Source organism: Capricornis sumatraensis, chromosome 3 (assembly GCF_032405125.1).
Source record: "Capricornis sumatraensis isolate serow.1 chromosome 3, serow.2, whole genome shotgun sequence".
Classification (NCBI taxonomy): Eukaryota; Metazoa; Chordata; class Mammalia; order Artiodactyla; family Bovidae; genus Capricornis; species Capricornis sumatraensis.
This window is the reverse complement of record NC_091071.1, coordinates 39,755,548-39,779,123: the sequence shown is the minus strand read 5'-3', so window position 1 is coordinate 39,779,123 and position 23,576 is coordinate 39,755,548. Positions and strand designations below refer to the sequence as shown.

Here is a 23,576-nt window from a genome sequence, read left to right as displayed (position 1 = left end):
GATCTTGCTCCTCTGTGACGTGTCCCTTACCCTCTAGCCAGCTCCCTTCCTTCCTCACTTTCACCGGTGTAAAGAAACACCCGTCCTCCAACTTTGGGGGTCCTAAAAGGTGCAGCTCTCAGGGATGTGGTTGACAACAGATTTTGCTGACAGAAGCCACCCCAACATACAGATGCCAAAATGTGACCGATTACCCCGGGTGGGACTCGAACCCACAATCCCTGGCTTAGGAGGCCAGTGCCTTCTCCATTAGGCCACCGGGGCGTGCTCCCTAGGCGCTCTCTTCCTGTCCAGGACCCGCCCCTTCTACATTTGAAGCACGAGACTTCTGTTTCAGTATTTTGCTGCGCTGCTTCCTTTGCTTAGGGACAAGCACAGGCTTGGGATATAGGCACCTTTGTGCCCGGTACCCTAGGGTCCCAGGGCTGCCCAAGTCCCCCCGCGCCTGGTGGGGATGGAGGAGGAAGTCGAGGTGGAGGTGGGGGTGGGGGTGGAAGCCGCCCTGAGTGAGTATCGCCGAACCCCGGCCCCTAGAACATCAAGCATAACCTCACCATCCCCTTCGGGGTATTGGCAGCGAAACTTGCCCCAGGTTCCCTCTCTCGGAGCAGAGCATCCCGCCTCTGCCCTAGTTGCGGTGGGGGGGGTGGGGTGGGGGACGTGGGGAGGAGAGGAAGGGCGGTGTCAGGGCGACCAAAGACCAGAATGCGTCATCTTCGTTCTGGCTTTTTGGTTTAAGGATACGGTGCTGGCCTTGGGGGCGACCGGCCCTTCACGACAGTCTTGGGCATCCCTGAGTTTCCAGACGCTGTCGCTTTCAGGAGGGTCAAGCCGGGAAAGCTCCAGGAGGAGGGGATCCATCACCTCTTCCCCTTTTTTGTGCCCAGCACAGGGAAGGCGGTGGCTACAGACTTTTCCTGCTGGAAGAAGTGTCCCTCACCCTCCGCTCGTCTCACCTGGAGACTCAGGGGGACCATGGGACCCGGAAGGGACCTGTGGACAAGGACCGAGTTGGGGAAGGAGATGAGGGAGTTCAGAACCTCCACACTCGTCCTCCGAGCCGCGCGCGGCACCTTGTCCCACGACGACGCCCTTGGGGCTCGAACCCGGGACCCGATCTGGGCTGATGCTAAGGAAGAGAGGAGGTCGCAGCTTCTCGCACTCCGGGCGTCCAGGCTGTGGACTCTGCGACCCCAGACCACAAATCGTCCCTACCGGAGCAAAGGGGACCAGGTTTGTCTGCTGTGGAGGCTCCAGCGAGTGGGCCACTCGCTAGAGCGAGGGACTGGGGACCTGACTTTCCTCTGCAGACCTAGAACGTGGGCCACGAGTGGAAGACAGCAGCTCCGCGATTCAGCGCCTGTAACCTCCGGCGGGAGGTAGAAAATGGGAAGAAAAGGCGGGGTAGGAGTTGCCCGCCAGTCACCTGGCCTCCGCCTCCCCCTGCAACGCCCGGCTAGCTCAGTCGGTAGAGCATGAGACACTTAATCTCAGGGTCGTGGGTTCGAGCCCCACGTTGGGCGGGTTTCCTATTTTGGGGGCCCCTGTCACTTGCATAGGCTTTTCAATAACTCCGAATCTGCTTTGGAGAGATCTTCCTGAGAAAGGGCTTCCCTGCTGGCACAGCTGGTAAAGAATCCACCTGCAATGTGGGTAGAGCTGAGTTCTGTCCCTGGGTTGGGAAGATCCCCTGGAGAAGAGAAGAGTTTATGGCCCCAGTATTCTTGCCGGAGAATTCCAAGGACTGTATAGTCCATGGAGGGTCACAAAGAGTCAGACAGGACTAAGCGACTTTCACTTTTCTGAGAAAACAAACACAAAGTCCTAGGCACCTTATCCTATGAGGAGGAAGAAAGGACACCGATTTGGGGTGTGATTCTCCCCTCAGAAGACATTTTGGGCGGAGGGAGCAGAGAGGGTGTGTCTTAAACAAGAAAAGACAGAGCCACGCCTGGAAGGGTCCCTGCACTATTGTTATGGTGTTGGTCCTGCTCCCTGACCGACTGGGGTCTCCGAGCCTTGGTTATACTCTTCAGTTGGCTTTGGGTGGGTCCACAGGGCCCCTGGCGCCCTCACACCAAGTGAGACTCACATCCTACCCCTCTTTACAGGTGGATTCAAATCCTGGACAAGCCCTTCCCTTGCCCTCAGTACATTTTTGTGGTGTGCCTGGAATGACAGACTGTGATTCCAGGTGCTTTTACTTTATGATGGAGAGCAAAGGGATTGAGACAAGAGGAAGTAAGTAGTGACAGGGAGTCCTGAGGTCCAAGCCCTGCTCTTCCCCCTTGCCCTGGGTATCACTTTGGGACACTGTGGACGGATCTATGTCCCTGACCCACACATCCATGCTTCCCTGCACAGACTCTGTCCCTGAACCTCAGTTTCAGGAGCACTCGAGTAACCTTGTGGAGATCTAAGAAATCTCCACAGCCAAGTGACTGGTGATCTGGGGTTTTGCGCCTCCCTCTAGCTGTGAGTGGTCCAGGATACAAATCCTGGGCAGTTCTTTAGGGTTGGGAGAGGGCTATAGGACCAGGCTCCTCTAGTCCCCATCTGGACTTCAGAGATCTGGACCCACCAAGCCTGGGCTCTCAAGGGCCTCTCAAGGGCCTCATCTGTAGAGTGGGGATAATAGCAGCTCATGCCTCAAAGATTTATTTGGGATATTAAGTTACTTAATTTTTTGGTAAATAATTTAGAACAGTGTCTCAAGACTGCAGAACTAACTCTTGCCTGAGCTTCCATCCTGTCTGCCCACCCTAGGCCACCTCCCTGAGCCAGGCAACTCTGGGCTGCTGGAAGCACCGGTTTTCTCCCTAGGGCCCCTCCCATCTCCCTGGGCCCACTCTTGCCCCTGTACCTCACACTCTTCCGCCCCACTTTGGGCAGAAACCTGAAGAGTCTTGTCCCAGATGGCAGCCTCTAGCTTTGGATCCTGAGGGTTCCCATCAGTGATCCGTCCAGACTCAGAGTCAGTCGGGGCTCAGCAAAATATTTTGGCAGAAGGAACCCACAGCTCAGGCCTGCTTTCCATCACCCTGAGGCAGGAACTGTGTCCTCATATTCCTGGCGCCACCTCAAGCTGACATACTCACGTCCCCTGGCCTCACAGTGGGGACTGGAGTCAACATGTGGGCCTCAGGCTGTGTCAAAGCCCAGAGAAAGACCGAATTCAACTCAGTACCAGGCAACATCCGGGATCTAAGGCTGCACCTGACTTTGGTGGTTCGGGTTGAGGGCCACGGGTGCAGCTGAAAATACCCATGATCTGAAGCAGACCCTGGCATCATCCTGAGCCGAGACGCGGCTTTAACAGATATTTGGTGACAGCAAGTAGGTGGGCCCATCCTCATTTAGGGCCGAGTGTCTGTCTGCATGTCGTGAGATCATCCCCCGCGGGTCTGCCCTGAGTTCTGTCCTTGCCGCAGGGCTTCTGGCAGCCGCTGAGCCACCAGCCAACCGTCCCACCCTCCGTCAGTACCGAGCCCCACCCCAGCCCTGCACAGTCCTCCCAAGCCTGAGAACACCACAGATTCTAGGCAGTCTAGACACTGAGAATGCCCGGAGAGGACTCCATGTCCCCGCTGACCCCAAGCCTGCCCTCTCCTGTCATTTGGAGTGGTCCATAGCCAGTCACCTTCGGAAATTTGGAGCAGGTAGCAAAGTGCAGCTGCCCGGCTAGCTTAATCTCAGGGTCGTCGTGGGTTTGAGCCCAACCTTCGGGGACTTTTTGGCTGCCTTTTTTTTTTTTTGCTGTCTATTGTGGATTTCTGTCCCACGTGAGCTAGTTCTCTACTCCCAGCTGTCCACTCTTGACTAAAAACTGCCCTGTTAGAGGCTCAGTGAGCTGAAACACATAAATTCCTGATCACCATAGGCGTCTATGCTGGGACCTGCCCTTGCTGTCGTCCTCTCCTTTGAGCGTTTGGGCCTCTCGTGGGGGCTTGTAGACTCCCATTTTTGGAAGGTGAGGGGAGTAAGGAGTTTAGGACAAGGCCAGAAATAATGCCCGTTAAGGCTGCAAGCTCCCCAAATTAAAAAGTGTGAAGACCTAGGCTGCCCCGGGAATTTGACCCTTTTGCTCCTAACGGAGCCTCCCAGTGGCTCAGCCGGTAAAGAATCCGCCTGCTATGCAGGAGACCTGGGTTCGTCTCTCTGGGTTGGGAAGATCCCTTGGAAAAGGGAATGGCTTGTGAATGCAGTATTCTGGCCTGGAGAATTCCACGGACTGTATAGTCCATGGGGTCATAAAGAGTCGGACAGGACTGAGCGACTTTCACTCACCCCTGAACCAGTGAGCCTTCCCAGGGAAACTCCTCCTGTTCCTCTTCTTGCTCAGAAATAGTGCTCTGTTTGGGGGAGAATTTGGTTCAGGTGTCAATCAAATAGAGGGATAAACTGTTGTTCCAGTAGTTGCAGAGTCTGCTTTGCCTCAGGCCCAGGCAACCCGGACAGGTCCTGGAGAGAGCCGCCTGCGGGCGAGGTGCAGGGCTGGAGTCAACGGCAGCCACTTGAGGCCAGGTGGGAGGGGGTTTTCAGGGACCTCCCAAGAGTGGAGAGCGGCAGCTTCCCAGTCTCCCTTCATCTCCCACAGCAGGAGGAGCCAGTGAGCTAACCGTCCGTCTGAAGCCGGAGTTCGGCTGCGAACCCGCCACCTCAAGAACCCACAGAGCGGGTTTCGCAGGTGCGCACACTGACAACTGAGCTACAGCGGCGAGCTTCCCGGGAGTCACCTGCAGAGGGACGGGGGGAGGGGTGGGAGGCGTGTGTCGGCTCGTTGGTCTAGGGGTATGATTCTCGCTTTGGGTGCGAGAGGTCCCGGGTTCAAATCCCGGACGAGCCCATCCTTTTTCTTTAAGAGGAGGACTGAAGACCGACTTGGTGGAAGCTTCGGGGAGACACAAGGCGCGCCTAGGGCCTCTGAGGCCAGGACCGCTGCTGTCCGGCCGGATCAGTCGGTAGAACAAAGCGACTCTCACAGTCAAGCCTCCGGGATTGGGGGCCCCGCGCCCGAAGAGCGCTGTCTTGATGTTTACCTGCGGGGGCGGGAGCGGGGCGCGGAGCCGGGAGAAGCTGCGAGCAGCGCGGGAGGCCGAGGCGGAGGCGGTGTCCCCTGGATGGACTCCGCCGGCGTTTGTTGAGCGATCACCGGGGACCACGTCTTGGGGTTCGGCCGCCCCCAAAGCGAGCGTCCCAGAGATCGCGGCTCCGGGACCCTCCGCGCCCCAGCCCGCTCCCGAGCGCTCCCCACCTGCCCGCGCGACCCGGAGTTCTTCGCCGGCTTTGTCCAGCGGGTCCCCTGCGCTCGCGGCTGCGAAGAGGCCTGCGAAGTGACCGGTGAGCGGCGCGGGGACAGAGACCGGCCGCCCTTCCCGGTCCCGGGCTCTCTGTCGTCCGAGGGCGGAGGGGCGGCGGCGCGGACCCCGGGCTGTCGGAGCGCAGGGGCTTCTGTCCGTTTTGTCGGCCCGGGAGCGCTGAGTTTCCCCCGCGCTCATCATTCCTGGAAGCCCGCACTTCCCAGTGGGTCTGAAACTGGGGTCTCCCTTCCGCACCACCTTAGTGGCGTCGCCGGTCCAGCTCCAAGACACCACGGCATCAGAGAGGAGAGCCAAAAAACCTTAATATGTACGGCTCGTTGGTCTAGGGGTATGATTCTCGCTTAGGGTGCGAGAGGTCCCGGGTTCAAATCCCGGACGAGCCCTGCTTTTCTTCCCCACTTGTGGGTCTCAGGGCCCACTCTGTGCCTCCCCTTGTCATCGTTTCAAAATATTCATTGAGGCCCAGTAGCCAAAGTGTCTCCACGAGTGTCTTAAAAAGCTACCTTTTCAGTCCGAGTTCCAGGCATGGAAGACGGAGAGAGGTTCCCTTTTTCTCCATAAGGAGCCGGTGATTCGCCGCTTGCAGGTGTCTGAACCGTCAATCCTGGACCCCACAGTCCCAGGTCAGAAGGCCAGGATATCAGCGTGCAGAGAGGTGATGCGCTGCTGGCGTTTGCGTCTGGAGCCCAGCCCCGCCTCAAATCCAGTCACCCCATGTTCCCGCTGACCCCGGGACTTGCCCCATCCTGTCATTTGGGGCGGTCCACAGCCGTCAAGTTCCGACACGTGTCCGCAGAGGAGTCTGTGCAGTCGCCCGGCTAGCTCAGTCGGTAGAGCATGAGACTCTTAATCTCAGGGTCGTGGGTTCGAGCCCCACGTTGGGCGTAGGTTTTGCTGCCTGTTTGGATTTTTGCCTCACGTGCGTTGGTCTGCTCCCAGCTGTCCATTCCCGATTAAAATCGCCTTGTTGGAGGCACAGGGTGCAGGCACACACAAATTCCTGCTCTCCACTGATGCATTTGAACTGTGTTGTTGGAGAAGACCCTTAAGACTCCCTTGCACTACAAGGAGATCAAACCAGTCCATCCTAAAGGAAATCAACCCTGAATATTCATTGGAAGGACTGATGCTGAAGCTCCAATCCTTTGGCCACCCGATGCCAAGAGCCAACTCATTGGAAAAGACCCTGATGTTCGGAAAGATTGAAGGCGGGTGGGAAGGGGGAGAAGGGGGTGGGCAGAGGATGATGGTTGGATGGCATCATTGAGTCAATGACCGTGAGTTAGAGGGAACTCCTGGAGTTGATGATGGACGGGGAGGCCTGGCATGCTGACGTCCACGGGGTCACAAAGAGTCGGACACGACTGAGAGGCTGAACAACATTGGAAGCCATGCTGGGTCCTGCCCTCGTCCTTGTCAGCTCCTTGTAGCGGGTGGGTCTCTCTCTCATGGGGGCTTGTAGACTCCTATTCCTGGAAGGTCAAGAAAGTAAGCAGATCAGGACAAGGCAAGAATCAACGCCATTTAAGGCTCACAGGGGTTTTTCTGCTCAGGGAACACCGGTCCCAATTAAAAAAAAAAACAAAGTGTAAAAACCTGAGCCCCTCCTCCTTCCCCTGGACCAGGGAGCCGTGGCTGGAACCGCCTCCCGCTCCTCCTCTAGTTCAGTCACGCTGCTCCGTTGGGGCAGAATTGGATTCAGGTGTCTATTAACTAGAGGAATATAGGATTCTTCCAGAATCTGTTTTGCTCGCCTCCCTCACTCAGGCCCAGGTATCCCCGATCGGTCCCTAGGTGAGGCCTCTTGCAGACGAGGTGCCCTGGGCGCGGAGTCTCCTGCCTCCATTTGAGGCCAGAACTGAGCAGAGCTGCAGCTGCGGGGTCTCCTCCAGCTCCCACTGCACGAGGAGCAGATAATCCAACCGTCCCTCTGAAACTGGACTGCACCTACGAACCTGTGACCTGGGGTTCGCAGGTGGGGATGCAGACAACTGAACTATGGCGGGGAGCGTCACCGGAGTCACCTGCGGAAGGAGGGGGTGGGGGGTAACCCTAGTATGTGCGGCTCGTTGGTCTAGGGGTATGATTCTCGCTTTGGGTGCGAGAGGTCCCGGGTTCAAATCCCGGACGAGCCCCGCTATTTCTTCCCCCACTTGCGGGTCTCAGGGCCCACTCTGTACCTCCCCTTGTTATCGTTCCAAAATTTTCACTGAGGCCCAGTAGCTAAAGTGTCTCCACGACTGTCTCAAAAAGCTACTTTTTCAGTACGAATTCCAGGCATGGAAGACGGAGAGAGGTTCCCTTCTTCTGCATCAGGAGTCGGTGGTTCGCCGCTTGCAGGTCTCTGAACCGTCAAGCCTGGGCCCCACAGTCCCAGGTCAGAAGGCCAGGATATCGGCGTGCAGAGAGGTGATGCGCTGCTGGCGTTTGTGTCTGGAGCCCAGCCGAGCCTCAAATCCAGTCACCCCATGTTCCCGCTGACCCCTGAACTTGCCCCATCCTGTCATTTGGGGGGGGGGGTCCACAGACATCAAGTTCCAACACGTGTCCGCAGAAGAGTCTGTGCAGTCGCCCGGCTAGCTCAGTCGGTAGAGCATGAGATTCTTAATCTCAGGGTCGTGGGTTCGAGCCCCACGTTGGGCGTAGATTTTGCTGCCTATTTGAATTTTTGCCTCACGTCGGTTGGTCTACTCGCAGCTGTCCATTCCCGATTTAAAACTGCCCTGTTGGAGGGACAGCGTGCAGTCATACACACCTTAGGAAGCCAGCCTGGGTCCTGCCCTCGGAGTTGTCTGCTCTTTGTAGCAAATGGGCCTCTATTCGGGACAGCTAGACTCCCATTTCTGGAAGGTGAAGGGAATAAGCAGGTTAGGACAAAGCAAGAACCAATGCACTTTAAGGGTTTCAAGGCTTTTCCTCCTCAGGGAACACTGCTGCTGCTGCTGCGAAGTCGCTTCAGGCGTGTCCGACTCTGTGCGACCGCATAGACGGCAGCCCACCAGGACTCATCCTAATCACAATACAAAAAAGTGTAAAAACCTGAGCCCCTCCTCCTTCCCCTGGACCTGGGAGCCATGGCCAGAAACCGCCTACCCCTCCTCCTCTCGCTCAGACAAAGCTGCTCCGTGGGGGCAGAATTGGATTCAGAAATCTAGGGTTCTTCCAGAATCTGTTTTCCTCAATTTCTCAGGAGGCCCAGGCACCCCAACTCCCCGCCTCCCCTCCCCCCCATCGGTTCCCGCGTGAGGCCGAATGCAGGCGAGGTGTTCTGGGCGGCGAGTCTCCTGCCTCCATTTGACGCCAGAACTGAGCATAGCTGCAGCTACGGGGTCTTCCTCCAGCTCCCGCCGCAAGAGGAGCAGATAATCTAACCGTTTGTCTGAAGCCGGAGTTCGGCTGCGAACCCGCCACCTCAAGAACCCACAGAGCGGGTTTCGCAGGTGTGCACACTGACAACTGAGCTACAGCGGCGAGCTTCCCGGGAGTCACCTGCAGAGGGACGGGGGGAGGGGTGGGAGGCGTGTGTCGGCTCGTTGGTCTAGGGGTATGATTCTCGCTTTGGGTGCGAGAGGTCCCGGGTTCAAATCCCGGACGAGCCCATCCTTTTTCTTTAAGAGGAGGACTGAAGACCGACTTGGTGGAAGCTTCGGGGAGACACAAGGCGCGCCTAGGGCCTCTGAGGCCAGGACCGCTGCTGTCCGGCCGGATCAGTCGGTAGAACAAAGCGACTCTCACAGTCAAGCCTCGGGGATCGGGGGCCCCGCGCCCGAAGAGCGCTGTCTTGATGTTTACCTGCGGGGGCGGGAGCGGGGGCGCGGAGCCGGGAGAAGCTGCGAGCAGCGCGGGAGGCCGAGGCGGAGGCGGTGTCCCCTGGATGGACTCCGCCGGCGTTTGTTGAGCGATCACCGGGGACCACGTCTTGGGGTTCGGCCGCCCCCAAAGCGAGCGTCCCAGAGATCGCGGCTCCGGGACCCTCCGCGCCCCAGCCCGCTCCCGAGCGCTCCCCACCTGCCCGCGCGACCCGGAGTCCTTCGCCGGCTTTGTCCAGCGGGTCCCCTGCGCTCGCGGCTGCGAAGAGGCCTGCGAAGTGACCGGTGAGCGGCGCGGGGACAGAGACCGGCCGCCCTTCCCGGTCCCGGGCTCTCTGTCGTCCGAGGGCGGAGGGGCGGCGGCGCGGACCCCGGGCTGTCGGAGCGCAGGGGCTTCTGTCCGTTTTGTCGGCCCGGGAGCGCTGAGTTTCCCCCGCGCTCATCATTCCTGGAAGCCCGCACTTCCCAGTGGGTCTGAAACTGGGGTCTCCCTTCCGCACCACCTTAGTGGCGTCGCCGGTCCAGCTCCAAGACACCACGGCATCAGAGAGGAGAGCCAAAAAACCTTAATATGTACGGCTCGTTGGTCTAGGGGTATGATTCTCGCTTAGGGTGCGAGAGGTCCCGGGTTCAAATCCCGGACGAGCCCTGCTTTTCTTCCCCACTTGTGGGTCTCAGGGCCCACTCTGTGCCTCCCCTTGTCATCGTTTCAAAATATTCATTGAGGCCCAGTAGCCAAAGTGTCTCCACGAGTGTCTTAAAAAGCTACCTTTTCAGTCCGAGTTCCAGGCATGGAAGACGGAGAGAGGTTCCCTTTTTCTCCATAAGGAGCCGGTGATTCGCCGCTTGCAGGTGTCTGAACCGTCAATCCTGGACCCCACAGTCCCAGGTCAGAAGGCCAGGATATCAGCGTGCAGAGAGGTGATGCGCTGCTGGCGTTTGCGTCTGGAGCCCAGCCCCGCCTCAAATCCAGTCACCCCATGTTCCCGCTGACCCCGGGACTTGCCCCATCCTGTCATTTGGGGCGGTCCACAGCCGTCAAGTTCCGACACGTGTCCGCAGAGGAGTCTGTGCAGTCGCCCGGCTAGCTCAGTCGGTAGAGCATGAGACTCTTAATCTCAGGGTCGTGGGTTCGAGCCCCACGTTGGGCGTAGGTTTTGCTGCCTGTTTGGATTTTTGCCTCACGTGCGTTGGTCTGCTCCCAGCTGTCCATTCCCGATTAAAATCGCCTTGTTGGAGGCACAGGGTGCAGGCACACACAAATTCCTGCTCTCCACTGATGCATTTGAACTGTGTTGTTGGAGAAGACCCTTAAGACTCCCTTGCACTACAAGGAGATCAAACCAGTCCATCCTAAAGGAAATCAACCCTGAATATTCATTGGAAGGACTGATGCTGAAGCTCCAATCCTTTGGCCACCCGATGCCAAGAGCCAACTCATTGGAAAAGACCCTGATGTTCGGAAAGATTGAAGGCGGGTGGGAAGGGGGAGAAGGGGGTGGGCAGAGGATGATGGTTGGATGGCATCATTGAGTCAATGACCGTGAGTTAGAGGGAACTCCTGGAGTTGATGATGGACGGGGAGGCCTGGCATGCTGACGTCCACGGGGTCACAAAGAGTCGGACACGACTGAGAGGCTGAACAACATTGGAAGCCATGCTGGGTCCTGCCCTCGTCCTTGTCAGCTCCTTGTAGCGGGTGGGTCTCTCTCTCATGGGGGCTTGTAGACTCCTATTCCTGGAAGGTCAAGAAAGTAAGCAGATCAGGACAAGGCAAGAATCAACGCCATTTAAGGCTCACAGGGGTTTTTCTGCTCAGGGAACACCGGTCCCAATTAAAAAAAAAAACAAAGTGTAAAAACCTGAGCCCCTCCTCCTTCCCCTGGACCAGGGAGCCGTGGCTGGAACCGCCTCCCGCTCCTCCTCTAGTTCAGTCACGCTGCTCCGTTGGGGCAGAATTGGATTCAGGTGTCTATTAACTAGAGGAATATAGGATTCTTCCAGAATCTGTTTTGCTCGCCTCCCTCACTCAGGCCCAGGTATCCCCGATCGGTCCCTAGGTGAGGCCTCTTGCAGACGAGGTGCCCTGGGCGCGGAGTCTCCTGCCTCCATTTGAGGCCAGAACTGAGCAGAGCTGCAGCTGCGGGGTCTCCTCCAGCTCCCACTGCACGAGGAGCAGATAATCCAACCGTCCCTCTGAAACTGGACTGCACCTACGAACCTGTGACCTGGGGTTCGCAGGTGGGGATGCAGACAACTGAACTATGGCGGGGAGCGTCACCGGAGTCACCTGCGGAAGGAGGGGGTGGGGGGTAACCCTAGTATGTGCGGCTCGTTGGTCTAGGGGTATGATTCTCGCTTTGGGTGCGAGAGGTCCCGGGTTCAAATCCCGGACGAGCCCCGCTATTTCTTCCCCCACTTGCGGGTCTCAGGGCCCACTCTGTACCTCCCCTTGTTATCGTTCCAAAATTTTCACTGAGGCCCAGTAGCTAAAGTGTCTCCACGACTGTCTCAAAAAGCTACTTTTTCAGTACGAATTCCAGGCATGGAAGACGGAGAGAGGTTCCCTTCTTCTGCATCAGGAGTCGGTGGTTCGCCGCTTGCAGGTCTCTGAACCGTCAAGCCTGGGCCCCACAGTCCCAGGTCAGAAGGCCAGGATATCGGCGTGCAGAGAGGTGATGCGCTGCTGGCGTTTGTGTCTGGAGCCCAGCCGAGCCTCAAATCCAGTCACCCCATGTTCCCGCTGACCCCTGAACTTGCCCCATCCTGTCATTTGGGGGGGGGGGTCCACAGACATCAAGTTCCAACACGTGTCCGCAGAAGAGTCTGTGCAGTCGCCCGGCTAGCTCAGTCGGTAGAGCATGAGATTCTTAATCTCAGGGTCGTGGGTTCGAGCCCCACGTTGGGCGTAGATTTTGCTGCCTATTTGAATTTTTGCCTCACGTCGGTTGGTCTACTCGCAGCTGTCCATTCCCGATTTAAAACTGCCCTGTTGGAGGGACAGCGTGCAGTCATACACACCTTAGGAAGCCAGCCTGGGTCCTGCCCTCGGAGTTGTCTGCTCTTTGTAGCAAATGGGCCTCTATTCGGGACAGCTAGACTCCCATTTCTGGAAGGTGAAGGGAATAAGCAGGTTAGGACAAAGCAAGAACCAATGCACTTTAAGGGTTTCAAGGCTTTTCCTCCTCAGGGAACACTGCTGCTGCTGCTGCGAAGTCGCTTCAGGCGTGTCCGACTCTGTGCGACCGCATAGACGGCAGCCCACCAGGACTCATCCTAATCACAATACAAAAAAGTGTAAAAACCTGAGCCCCTCCTCCTTCCCCTGGACCTGGGAGCCATGGCCAGAAACCGCCTACCCCTCCTCCTCTCGCTCAGACAAAGCTGCTCCGTGGGGGCAGAATTGGATTCAGAAATCTAGGGTTCTTCCAGAATCTGTTTTCCTCAATTTCTCAGGAGGCCCAGGCACCCCAACTCCCCGCCTCCCCTCCCCCCCATCGGTTCCCGCGTGAGGCCGAATGCAGGCGAGGTGTTCTGGGCGGCGAGTCTCCTGCCTCCATTTGACGCCAGAACTGAGCATAGCTGCAGCTACGGGGTCTTCCTCCAGCTCCCGCCGCAAGAGGAGCAGATAATCTAACCGTTTGTCTGAAGCCGGAGTTCGGCTGCGAACCCGCCACCTCAAGAACCCACAGAGCGGGTTTCGCAGGTGTGCACACTGACAACTGAGCTACAGCGGCGAGCTTCCCGGGAGTCACCTGCAGAGGGACGGGGGGAGGGGTGGGAGGCGTGTGTCGGCTCGTTGGTCTAGGGGTATGATTCTCGCTTTGGGTGCGAGAGGTCCCGGGTTCAAATCCCGGACGAGCCCATCCTTTTTCTTTAAGAGGAGGACTGAAGACCGACTTGGTGGAAGCTTCGGGGAGACACAAGGCGCGCCTAGGGCCTCTGAGGCCAGGACCGCTGCTGTCCGGCCGGATCAGTCGGTAGAACAAAGCGACTCTCACAGTCAAGCCTCGGGGATCGGGGGCCCCGCGCCCGAAGAGCGCTGTCTTGATGTTTACCTGCGGGGGCGGGAGCGGGGGCGCGGAGCCGGGAGAAGCTGCGAGCAGCGCGGGAGGCCGAGGCGGAGGCGGTGTCCCCTGGATGGACTCCGCCGGCGTTTGTTGAGCGATCACCGGGGACCACGTCTTGGGGTTCGGCCGCCCCCAAAGCGAGCGTCCCAGAGATCGCGGCTCCGGGACCCTCCGCGCCCCAGCCCGCTCCCGAGCGCTCCCCACCTGCCCGCGCGACCCGGAGTCCTTCGCCGGCTTTGTCCAGCGGGTCCCCTGCGCTCGCGGCTGCGAAGAGGCCTGCGAAGTGACCGGTGAGCGGCGCGGGGACAGAGACCGGCCGCCCTTCCCGGTCCCGGGCTCTCTGTCGTCCGAGGGCGGAGGGGCGGCGGCGCGGACCCCGGGCTGTCGGAGCGCAGGGGCTTCTGTCCGTTTTGTCGGCCCGGGAGCGCTGAGTTTCCCCCGCGCTCATCATTCCTGGAAGCCCGCACTTCCCAGTGGGTCTGAAACTGGGGTCTCCCTTCCGCACCACCTTAGTGGCGTCGCCGGTCCAGCTCCAAGACACCACGGCATCAGAGAGGAGAGCCAAAAAACCTTAATATGTACGGCTCGTTGGTCTAGGGGTATGATTCTCGCTTAGGGTGCGAGAGGTCCCGGGTTCAAATCCCGGACGAGCCCTGCTTTTCTTCCCCACTTGTGGGTCTCAGGGCCCACTCTGTGCCTCCCCTTGTCATCGTTTCAAAATATTCATTGAGGCCCAGTAGCCAAAGTGTCTCCACGAGTGTCTTAAAAAGCTACCTTTTCAGTCCGAGTTCCAGGCATGGAAGACGGAGAGAGGTTCCCTTTTTCTCCATAAGGAGCCGGTGATTCGCCGCTTGCAGGTGTCTGAACCGTCAATCCTGGACCCCACAGTCCCAGGTCAGAAGGCCAGGATATCAGCGTGCAGAGAGGTGATGCGCTGCTGGCGTTTGCGTCTGGAGCCCAGCCCCGCCTCAAATCCAGTCACCCCATGTTCCCGCTGACCCCGGGACTTGCCCCATCCTGTCATTTGGGGCGGTCCACAGCCGTCAAGTTCCGACACGTGTCCGCAGAGGAGTCTGTGCAGTCGCCCGGCTAGCTCAGTCGGTAGAGCATGAGACTCTTAATCTCAGGGTCGTGGGTTCGAGCCCCACGTTGGGCGTAGGTTTTGCTGCCTGTTTGGATTTTTGCCTCACGTGCGTTGGTCTGCTCCCAGCTGTCCATTCCCGATTAAAATCGCCTTGTTGGAGGCACAGGGTGCAGGCACACACAAATTCCTGCTCTCCACTGATGCATTTGAACTGTGTTGTTGGAGAAGACCCTTAAGACTCCCTTGCACTACAAGGAGATCAAACCAGTCCATCCTAAAGGAAATCAACCCTGAATATTCATTGGAAGGACTGATGCTGAAGCTCCAATCCTTTGGCCACCCGATGCCAAGAGCCAACTCATTGGAAAAGACCCTGATGTTCGGAAAGATTGAAGGCGGGTGGGAAGGGGGAGAAGGGGGTGGGCAGAGGATGATGGTTGGATGGCATCATTGAGTCAATGACCGTGAGTTAGAGGGAACTCCTGGAGTTGATGATGGACGGGGAGGCCTGGCATGCTGACGTCCACGGGGTCACAAAGAGTCGGACACGACTGAGAGGCTGAACAACATTGGAAGCCATGCTGGGTCCTGCCCTCGTCCTTGTCAGCTCCTTGTAGCGGGTGGGTCTCTCTCTCATGGGGGCTTGTAGACTCCTATTCCTGGAAGGTCAAGAAAGTAAGCAGATCAGGACAAGGCAAGAATCAACGCCATTTAAGGCTCACAGGGGTTTTTCTGCTCAGGGAACACCGGTCCCAATTAAAAAAAAAAACAAAGTGTAAAAACCTGAGCCCCTCCTCCTTCCCCTGGACCAGGGAGCCGTGGCTGGAACCGCCTCCCGCTCCTCCTCTAGTTCAGTCACGCTGCTCCGTTGGGGCAGAATTGGATTCAGGTGTCTATTAACTAGAGGAATATAGGATTCTTCCAGAATCTGTTTTGCTCGCCTCCCTCACTCAGGCCCAGGTATCCCCGATCGGTCCCTAGGTGAGGCCTCTTGCAGACGAGGTGCCCTGGGCGCGGAGTCTCCTGCCTCCATTTGAGGCCAGAACTGAGCAGAGCTGCAGCTGCGGGGTCTCCTCCAGCTCCCACTGCACGAGGAGCAGATAATCCAACCGTCCCTCTGAAACTGGACTGCACCTACGAACCTGTGACCTGGGGTTCGCAGGTGGGGATGCAGACAACTGAACTATGGCGGGGAGCGTCACCGGAGTCACCTGCGGAAGGAGGGGGTGGGGGGTAACCCTAGTATGTGCGGCTCGTTGGTCTAGGGGTATGATTCTCGCTTTGGGTGCGAGAGGTCCCGGGTTCAAATCCCGGACGAGCCCCGCTATTTCTTCCCCCACTTGCGGGTCTCAGGGCCCACTCTGTACCTCCCCTTGTTATCGTTCCAAAATTTTCACTGAGGCCCAGTAGCTAAAGTGTCTCCACGACTGTCTCAAAAAGCTACTTTTTCAGTACGAATTCCAGGCATGGAAGACGGAGAGAGGTTCCCTTCTTCTGCATCAGGAGTCGGTGGTTCGCCGCTTGCAGGTCTCTGAACCGTCAAGCCTGGGCCCCACAGTCCCAGGTCAGAAGGCCAGGATATCGGCGTGCAGAGAGGTGATGCGCTGCTGGCGTTTGTGTCTGGAGCCCAGCCGAGCCTCAAATCCAGTCACCCCATGTTCCCGCTGACCCCTGAACTTGCCCCATCCTGTCATTTGGGGGGGGGGGTCCACAGACATCAAGTTCCAACACGTGTCCGCAGAAGAGTCTGTGCAGTCGCCCGGCTAGCTCAGTCGGTAGAGCATGAGATTCTTAATCTCAGGGTCGTGGGTTCGAGCCCCACGTTGGGCGTAGATTTTGCTGCCTATTTGAATTTTTGCCTCACGTCGGTTGGTCTACTCGCAGCTGTCCATTCCCGATTTAAAACTGCCCTGTTGGAGGGACAGCGTGCAGTCATACACACCTTAGGAAGCCAGCCTGGGTCCTGCCCTCGGAGTTGTCTGCTCTTTGTAGCAAATGGGCCTCTATTCGGGACAGCTAGACTCCCATTTCTGGAAGGTGAAGGGAATAAGCAGGTTAGGACAAAGCAAGAACCAATGCACTTTAAGGGTTTCAAGGCTTTTCCTCCTCAGGGAACACTGCTGCTGCTGCTGCGAAGTCGCTTCAGGCGTGTCCGACTCTGTGCGACCGCATAGACGGCAGCCCACCAGGACTCATCCTAATCACAATACAAAAAAGTGTAAAAACCTGAGCCCCTCCTCCTTCCCCTGGACCTGGGAGCCATGGCCAGAAACCGCCTACCCCTCCTCCTCTCGCTCAGACAAAGCTGCTCCGTGGGGGCAGAATTGGATTCAGAAATCTAGGGTTCTTCCAGAATCTGTTTTCCTCAATTTCTCAGGAGGCCCAGGCACCCCAACTCCCCGCCTCCCCTCCCCCCCATCGGTTCCCGCGTGAGGCCGAATGCAGGCGAGGTGTTCTGGGCGGCGAGTCTCCTGCCTCCATTTGACGCCAGAACTGAGCATAGCTGCAGCTACGGGGTCTTCCTCCAGCTCCCGCCGCAAGAGGAGCAGATAATCTAACCGTTTGTCTGAAGCCGGAGTTCGGCTGCGAACCCGCCACCTCAAGAACCCACAGAGCGGGTTTCGCAGGTGTGCACACTGACAACTGAGCTACAGCGGCGAGCTTCCCGGGAGTCACCTGCAGAGGGACGGGGGGAGGGGTGGGAGGCGTGTGTCGGCTCGTTGGTCTAGGGGTATGATTCTCGCTTTGGGTGCGAGAGGTCCCGGGTTCAAATCCCGGACGAGCCCATCCTTTTTCTTTAAGAGGAGGACTGAAGACCGACTTGGTGGAAGCTTCGGGGAGACACAAGGCGCGCCTAGGGCCTCTGAGGCCAGGACCGCTGCTGTCCGGCCGGATCAGTCGGTAGAACAAAGCGACTCTCACAGTCAAGCCTCGGGGATCGGGGGCCCCGCGCCCGAAGAGCGCTGTCTTGATGTTTACCTGCGGGGGCGGGAGCGGGGGCGCGGAGCCGGGAGAAGCTGCGAGCAGCGCGGGAGGCCGAGGCGGAGGCGGTGTCCCCTGGATGGACTCCGCCGGCGTTTGTTGAGCGATCACCGGGGACCACGTCTTGGGGTTCGGCCGCCCCCAAAGCGAGCGTCCCAGAGATCGCGGCTCCGGGACCCTCCGCGCCCCAGCCCGCTCCCGAGCGCTCCCCACCTGCCCGCGCGACCCGGAGTCCTTCGCCGGCTTTGTCCAGCGGGTCCCCTGCGCTCGCGGCTGCGAAGAGGCCTGCGAAGTGACCGGTGAGCGGCGCGGGGACAGAGACCGGCCGCCCTTCCCGGTCCCGGGCTCTCTGTCGTCCGAGGGCGGAGGGGCGGCGGCGCGGACCCCGGGCTGTCGGAGCGCAGGGGCTTCTGTCCGTTTTGTCGGCCCGGGAGCGCTGAGTTTCCCCCGCGCTCATCATTCCTGGAAGCCCGCACTTCCCAGTGGGTCTGAAACTGGGGTCTCCCTTCCGCACCACCTTAGTGGCGTCGCCGGTCCAGCTCCAAGACACCACGGCATCAGAGAGGAGAGCCAAAAAACCTTAATATGTACGGCTCGTTGGTCTAGGGGTATGATTCTCGCTTAGGGTGCGAGAGGTCCCGGGTTCAAATCCCGGACGAGCCCTGCTTTTCTTCCCCACTTGTGGGTCTCAGGGCCCACTCTGTGCCTCCCCTTGTCATCGTTTCAAAATATTCATTGAGGCCCAGTAGCCAAAGTGTCTCCACGAGTGTCTTAAAAAGCTACCTTTTCAGTCCGAGTTCCAGGCATGGAAGACGGAGAGAGGTTCCCTTTTTCTCCATAAGGAGCCGGTGATTCGCCGCTTGCAGGTGTCTGAACCGTCAATCCTGGACCCCACAGTCCCAGGTCAGAAGGCCAGGATATCAGCGTGCAGAGAGGTGATGCGCTGCTGGCGTTTGCGTCTGGAGCCCAGCCCCGCCTCAAATCCAGTCACCCCATGTTCCCGCTGACCCCGGGACTTGCCCCATCCTGTCATTTGGGGCGGTCCACAGCCGTCAAGTTCCGACACGTGTCCGCAGAGGAGTCTGTGCAGTCGCCCGGCTAGCTCAGTCGGTAGAGCATGAGACTCTTAATCTCAGGGTCGTGGGTTCGAGCCCCACGTTGGGCGTAGGTTTTGCTGCCTGTTTGGATTTTTGCCTCACGTGCGTTGGTCTGCTCCCAGCTGTCCATTCCCGATTAAAATCGCCTTGTTGGAGGCACAGGGTGCAGGCACACACAAATTCCTGCTCTCCACTGATGCATTTGAACTGTGTTGTTGGAGAAGACCCTTAAGACTCCCTTGCACTACAAGGAGATCAAACCAGTCCATCCTAAAGGAAATCAACCCTGAATATTCATTGGAAGGACTGATGCTGAAGCTCCAATCCTTTGGCCACCCGATGCCAAGAGCCAACTCATTGGAAAAGACCCTGATGTTCGGAAAGATTGAAGGCGGGTGGGAAGGGGGAGAAGGGGGTGGGCAGAGGATGATGGTTGGATGGCATCATTGAGTCAATGACCGTGAGTTAGAGGGAACTCCTGGAGTTGATGATGGACGGGGAGGCCTGGCATGCTGACGTCCACGGGGTCACAAAGAGTCGGACACGACTGAGAGGCTGAACAACATTGGAAGCCATGCTGGGTCCTGCCCTCGTCCTTGTCAGCTCCTTGTAGCGGGTGGGTCTCTCTCTCATGGGGGCTTGTAGACTCCTATTCCTGGAAGGTCAAGAAAGTAAGCAGATCAGGACAAGGCAAGAATCAACGCCATTTAAGGCTCACAGGGGTTTTTCTGCTCAGGGAACACCGGTCCCAATTAAAAAAAAAAAACAAAGTGTAAAAACCTGAGCCCCTCCTCCTTCCCCTGGACCAGGGAGCCGTGGCTGGAACCGCCTCCCGCTCCTCCTCTAGTTCAGTCACGCTGCTCCGTTGGGGCAGAATTGGATTCAGGTGTCTATTAACTAGAGGAATATAGGATTCTTCCAGAATCTGTTTTGCTCGCCTCCCTCACTCAGGCCCAGGTATCCCCGATCGGTCCCTAGGTGAGGCCTCTTGCAGACGAGGTGCCCTGGGCGCGGAGTCTCCTGCCTCCATTTGAGGCCAGAACTGAGCAGAGCTGCAGCTGCGGGGTCTCCTCCAGCTCCCACTGCACGAGGAGCAGATAATCCAACCGTCCCTCTGAAACTGGACTGCACCTACGAACCTGTGACCTGGGGTTCGCAGGTGGGGATGCAGACAACTGAACTATGGCGGGGAGCGTCACCGGAGTCACCTGCGGAAGGAGGGGGTGGGGGGTAACCCTAGTATGTGCGGCTCGTTGGTCTAGGGGTATGATTCTCGCTTTGGGTGCGAGAGGTCCCGGGTTCAAATCCCGGACGAGCCCTGCTTTTCTTTCCCACTTGCGGGTCTCAGGGCCCTCTCTGAGCCTTCCATTGTCGTTTTAAATTTTTCCATTGAGGCCCAGTAGCCAAAGTGTCTCCGTGAGTCTCCTAACAAGCTACATTGTCAGCCTGTGCTGGAGGAACAAGGAACGGAAGACAGAGACGGTCCCTTCCTCTGCATCGGGAGTCCGTTCTTCGCCGGTGGCAGGTCTCAGAACAGTCAAGCCTGGACCCGACGGTCCTCGGTCAGGAGGCCAAGGCTTCGGCGTGGGGAGAGGCGATGCACTGCTGGTGTTTGCAGCCGGAGCCCACCCCCCACCTCAAATCCAGGCACTCCACTTACCCACTGACCCTGGTTCCTGCTCCATACTGTCGTTTGGGGCGGTCCACAGCCGGTCAACTTCGGAAACCTGGCCAAATTAGCTCCTGCCAGTTGCCCGGCTAGCTCAGTCGGTAGAGCATGAGACTCTTAATCTCAGGGTCGTGGGTTCGAGCCCCACGTTGGGCGTGGCTTTTGCTGCCTGTTGTGGATTCCAGTGCCACGTGTGTTGGTTTTCTGCTCCCAGCTGTCCATTCCCAACTAAAAAGTGCCCTGTTGGAGGCACAGGGTGCAGACACACAGAGATTCCTGCTCACCATAGGAAGCCACGCTGGGCCTCCCTCGCCTTGTCTGCTCCTTGTAATGGTTGGGCCTCACATGGGAAATTCTGGACTCCCATTTCTGGAAGGCCAGGAGAGTAAGTTCAGGACAAGGCAAGAACCAGCGCCCTTAAAGGCTGACAAGTCCCCCAAATTAAAAGGTGTGAAGACCTAGGCTGCTCTGGGAATTTGACCCTCTTGCACCTAATGGATACTCCTACCCCTGGACAATGAGCGGTCCTTTGGAACCTCCTCCTCTCACTCAGAGACTGCTCTGTTGGGGGAGAAATTTGGTTCAAGTGTCGATTAAGTAGAGGGATATAGGGTTGTTCCATAGTTCCAGAGTCTGTTTTGCCTCAGGCCCAGGCACCCCTCGGTCCCTAGGAGAGGCTTCTTGCGGGCGAGGTGTTCTGGGTGGGGAATCTCCTGCCTCTATTTGAGGCCAGAACTGAGCAAAGCTGCAGCTGGAAGGTGGAGGTGGGGTCTCCCTCCAGTTCCCGCCACACGAAGAGCAGATAATCGAAACGTCCCTATGAAACCAGACTGCGGCTGCGAACCCGCGACCCCGAGATCCCCCAGAGCCGGATTCGCCGGTGCGCACGCTGACAACTAAGCTATGGCAGCAAGCTTCACTGGAGTCACCTGCAGAAGGACTGGAGACGGGAGAGAGAGTGATGTAGTGGCTCGTTGGTCTAGGGGTATGATTCTCGCTTTGGGTGCGAGAGGCCACGGGTTCAAATCCCCGACGAGCCCCCCAACCTCTTTTCTTTAAGCGGAGGACTGAGGTTTGGTCTGGTGGAAGCGTCCGGGAGAGACAGACTAGACAGCGTCCTCAGAGAGCCGGACATGCGGTAGCCGCTCCTGCAAACAGAGTGAAGGAAAGTGTCTCGTAGGTTGCCCTAGGGCTCCAGGTCTCTGATTATTCGGGAGGATCACTGCTCCAGCCCCCGATCAGCCCTACTGTAACTTAAAGTTGCATTTTAGTGGCGGGGAGGCGGGGAGAGAGAGAGACTCCCGGGCTTCCCTGGGCACAACTTCATTCTTGGGTCGGGGGTCTCTTCCCCGGGGCTTTCCCTGATGAGAAGGCGAAGAAATGGGGCCAAGTATCCGGAAGGGCTGCGGAGTGGCTGGACGTCGAGGGAGGACATAGGGACTGCAGACTCTGCCCAGACCTGACCCCCGACTCCTGGACACGGGCTCTCACTGCTCGGAGGGAGGCCTCTTCCTACTCCCCAGCCCGACCTCAGGGCCCGCCTCCTCCCCCAGCTGGGCTGGGAGGGCATCGTGACCCGTCCTGGTGCGCCGTCTGGTTGATGGGCTAACCCGCCCCCCTCTAGGGACCACCCCCAGATCAGGCCATCCTAGGGCATCTGAGGCCGGGACCTTTACTGGATCAGTCGATAGAACAAAGCGACTCTCACAGTCAAGCCTTGTGGGTTGGGGGCCCCGCGTCCGAAACGCGCTTTCTAGGTTTTGACCTGCGGGGGCGGGAGCTGGGAGCCGAGCCGCGAGAAGCGAGAGCAGCGCGGGAGGCGAGGCCGAGGCGGTGTCCCCTCCGTGCACTCCGCCGGCGTCTGTTGAGCGATCACCAGCGGCCGCGCCTTGGGGGTTCGGTCGTCCTCAAAGCAAGCATACCAGAGATCGCGGCTCCGGGACCCTCCGCGCCCCCGCCTGCTCTCGAGCTCTCCCGCGCACCCCGGAGTCCCTCGCCGGCTCTGTCCAGCGGGTCCCCGGCGTTCGCGGGGGCGAGGAGGCCTGCGAAATGACCGATGAGCGGCGCGGGGACAGAGGCCGGCCCCCCTTCCTGGTCCGGGGCTCTCTGTCGTCCTTGGGCGGAGGGGAGGCGACGCGGGGCCCTGGATTGGGGGAGCGCTCAGTTTTCTCCGCGTCCATCAGTCCTGGGACTCAACACTTCCCAGGGGGCTTGAAATTGGAGTCTCCATTCCTCGTTAGTTGCGTGGCATGGCCCATCCAGCCGCGAGCCCACCGGCAGGATCCCACCGGCAGGATCCCACCGTAAGCAAGTGGCTCGTTGGTCTAGGGGTATGATTCTCGCTTAGGGTGCGAGAGGTCCCGGGTTCAAAACCCGGACGAGCCCTATTTTCCCTCCCCAATTGCGGGTCTCAGGAGCCACTCTCTGCTTCCCCTTGTCATTTTAAAACACTTTTTGAGGCCCAGGAGCGAAAGTGTCTCCACAAGTCTGGCCACAAACTACTTTGTTAGTCCAAGCTCCAGGCACCGAAGACTGGAGAGGTGTTTCCTTCTGTACATCAGAAGCCAGTTCTTCCTCGGTTGGAGGCCTCTGAACTGTCACGCCTGGGCCTCACAGTCCCTAGTTAGGAGCGCAGGGCATCCACTTAGGGAGAGGCGATGGGCTGCAGGCCCATCACTCTAAATCCAGTCACTCTACCTGGCGTGGACTCAGGCATCTCCCCTCCTTCCTTCCCGGAAGTCAGCAGGAGTCCCAGGACCTCCGGCACCGCTGGGTACCCAAGGTCCTGGGCCCCAGCGCCAAATTCCCTCCGCCCTGTACTGCGGAGGCCGCCCTTGAGGTGCAAGAGGTGGACACCGGGACCCCCAACCCCCTGCGGGGTCTCAGGTACTTGCCAGGATGTCTTCAGCATATGCTGGAAAGAGTGCCATGGGATGCCACAGTGAAAAATACAAGGAAACTAGGCATCATGAGCAACAACCGGTGAACGATAGATATGAAAATAAAGTTGGAAAGATGCTAAGATTATTAGACACAGACTATAACACAACTATCCTTACTATGTATAAAAACATGAAAGACAATAATGAAAATATATTTGAGAACTGAAGCTATGTAAAATGCTCTAGAAGAATGAAACAGGCCTATATTTGTCTAAAAATACACAAAAAGTGAAACGAATCTCAATAGATGTATGCAATGGTTTAGAAAGATGAAAGAAATGGTAAACTAAAAATACATCAAAACAAATAATATAAAATAAACAAAACCCCTAAAATATCCTAATATTACAAATTAAGCAACACACTTCTAGAAGTTATATGAGTTAAGGAAGAAATTACAGTGGGATTTACAATACTTTGAAGTAAATGATGATGAAAAATACTACATACCAAAACCTTTAAGACACAGCTAAAGCAGTAGTTAGAGGAAAATTGATAGCCTTAGATGTGTATAATAAAGAAGACAAGCTGAAAGCTAATGACAAGAAGTTAGAAAAAGTACAGCAAAAAATAAACCCAGATAAATTAGAACAAGGGGAGAA

General features: G+C 57.8%; 23 non-coding genes across 23 annotated transcripts; 22 read left to right on the top strand and 1 right to left on the bottom strand.

Annotated features, from left to right (window-relative positions):
• Positions 1–191: 191 nt before the first annotated feature.
• Positions 192–264, bottom strand: TRNAR-CCU (transfer RNA arginine (anticodon CCU)). The gene has a single exon. It is a non-coding gene; the product is annotated as a tRNA-Arg (tRNA).
• Positions 265–1,450: 1,186 nt separating this feature from the next.
• On the top strand, positions 1,451–1,523 carry TRNAK-CUU (transfer RNA lysine (anticodon CUU)). Its single transcript has one exon. It is a non-coding gene; the product is annotated as a tRNA-Lys (tRNA).
• Positions 1,524–4,774: 3,251 nt separating this feature from the next.
• Positions 4,775–4,846, top strand: TRNAP-UGG (transfer RNA proline (anticodon UGG)). Its single transcript has one exon. It is a non-coding gene; the product is annotated as a tRNA-Pro (tRNA).
• A 786-nt stretch (positions 4,847–5,632) lies between these two features.
• TRNAP-AGG (transfer RNA proline (anticodon AGG)) lies at positions 5,633–5,704 on the top strand. The gene has a single exon. It is a non-coding gene; the product is annotated as a tRNA-Pro (tRNA).
• A 429-nt stretch (positions 5,705–6,133) lies between these two features.
• On the top strand, positions 6,134–6,206 carry TRNAK-CUU (transfer RNA lysine (anticodon CUU)). The gene has a single exon. It is a non-coding gene; the product is annotated as a tRNA-Lys (tRNA).
• A 1,178-nt stretch (positions 6,207–7,384) lies between these two features.
• TRNAP-UGG (transfer RNA proline (anticodon UGG)) lies at positions 7,385–7,456 on the top strand. Its single transcript has one exon. It is a non-coding gene; the product is annotated as a tRNA-Pro (tRNA).
• Positions 7,457–7,891: 435 nt separating this feature from the next.
• On the top strand, positions 7,892–7,964 carry TRNAK-CUU (transfer RNA lysine (anticodon CUU)). Its single transcript has one exon. It is a non-coding gene; the product is annotated as a tRNA-Lys (tRNA).
• Positions 7,965–8,848: 884 nt separating this feature from the next.
• Positions 8,849–8,920, top strand: TRNAP-UGG (transfer RNA proline (anticodon UGG)). The gene has a single exon. It is a non-coding gene; the product is annotated as a tRNA-Pro (tRNA).
• Positions 8,921–9,707: 787 nt separating this feature from the next.
• Positions 9,708–9,779, top strand: TRNAP-AGG (transfer RNA proline (anticodon AGG)). The gene has a single exon. It is a non-coding gene; the product is annotated as a tRNA-Pro (tRNA).
• A 429-nt stretch (positions 9,780–10,208) lies between these two features.
• Positions 10,209–10,281, top strand: TRNAK-CUU (transfer RNA lysine (anticodon CUU)). Its single transcript has one exon. It is a non-coding gene; the product is annotated as a tRNA-Lys (tRNA).
• A 1,178-nt stretch (positions 10,282–11,459) lies between these two features.
• On the top strand, positions 11,460–11,531 carry TRNAP-UGG (transfer RNA proline (anticodon UGG)). Its single transcript has one exon. It is a non-coding gene; the product is annotated as a tRNA-Pro (tRNA).
• Positions 11,532–11,966: 435 nt separating this feature from the next.
• Positions 11,967–12,039, top strand: TRNAK-CUU (transfer RNA lysine (anticodon CUU)). The gene has a single exon. It is a non-coding gene; the product is annotated as a tRNA-Lys (tRNA).
• An 884-nt stretch (positions 12,040–12,923) lies between these two features.
• Positions 12,924–12,995, top strand: TRNAP-UGG (transfer RNA proline (anticodon UGG)). Its single transcript has one exon. It is a non-coding gene; the product is annotated as a tRNA-Pro (tRNA).
• A 787-nt stretch (positions 12,996–13,782) lies between these two features.
• Positions 13,783–13,854, top strand: TRNAP-AGG (transfer RNA proline (anticodon AGG)). Its single transcript has one exon. It is a non-coding gene; the product is annotated as a tRNA-Pro (tRNA).
• A 429-nt stretch (positions 13,855–14,283) lies between these two features.
• On the top strand, positions 14,284–14,356 carry TRNAK-CUU (transfer RNA lysine (anticodon CUU)). The gene has a single exon. It is a non-coding gene; the product is annotated as a tRNA-Lys (tRNA).
• Positions 14,357–15,534: 1,178 nt separating this feature from the next.
• TRNAP-UGG (transfer RNA proline (anticodon UGG)) lies at positions 15,535–15,606 on the top strand. The gene has a single exon. It is a non-coding gene; the product is annotated as a tRNA-Pro (tRNA).
• Positions 15,607–16,041: 435 nt separating this feature from the next.
• On the top strand, positions 16,042–16,114 carry TRNAK-CUU (transfer RNA lysine (anticodon CUU)). The gene has a single exon. It is a non-coding gene; the product is annotated as a tRNA-Lys (tRNA).
• An 884-nt stretch (positions 16,115–16,998) lies between these two features.
• TRNAP-UGG (transfer RNA proline (anticodon UGG)) lies at positions 16,999–17,070 on the top strand. Its single transcript has one exon. It is a non-coding gene; the product is annotated as a tRNA-Pro (tRNA).
• Positions 17,071–17,857: 787 nt separating this feature from the next.
• Positions 17,858–17,929, top strand: TRNAP-AGG (transfer RNA proline (anticodon AGG)). The gene has a single exon. It is a non-coding gene; the product is annotated as a tRNA-Pro (tRNA).
• A 429-nt stretch (positions 17,930–18,358) lies between these two features.
• On the top strand, positions 18,359–18,431 carry TRNAK-CUU (transfer RNA lysine (anticodon CUU)). Its single transcript has one exon. It is a non-coding gene; the product is annotated as a tRNA-Lys (tRNA).
• Positions 18,432–19,610: 1,179 nt separating this feature from the next.
• On the top strand, positions 19,611–19,682 carry TRNAP-UGG (transfer RNA proline (anticodon UGG)). The gene has a single exon. It is a non-coding gene; the product is annotated as a tRNA-Pro (tRNA).
• A 433-nt stretch (positions 19,683–20,115) lies between these two features.
• On the top strand, positions 20,116–20,188 carry TRNAK-CUU (transfer RNA lysine (anticodon CUU)). The gene has a single exon. It is a non-coding gene; the product is annotated as a tRNA-Lys (tRNA).
• Positions 20,189–22,345: 2,157 nt separating this feature from the next.
• Positions 22,346–22,417, top strand: TRNAP-AGG (transfer RNA proline (anticodon AGG)). Its single transcript has one exon. It is a non-coding gene; the product is annotated as a tRNA-Pro (tRNA).
• Positions 22,418–23,576: the final 1,159 nt, after the last annotated feature.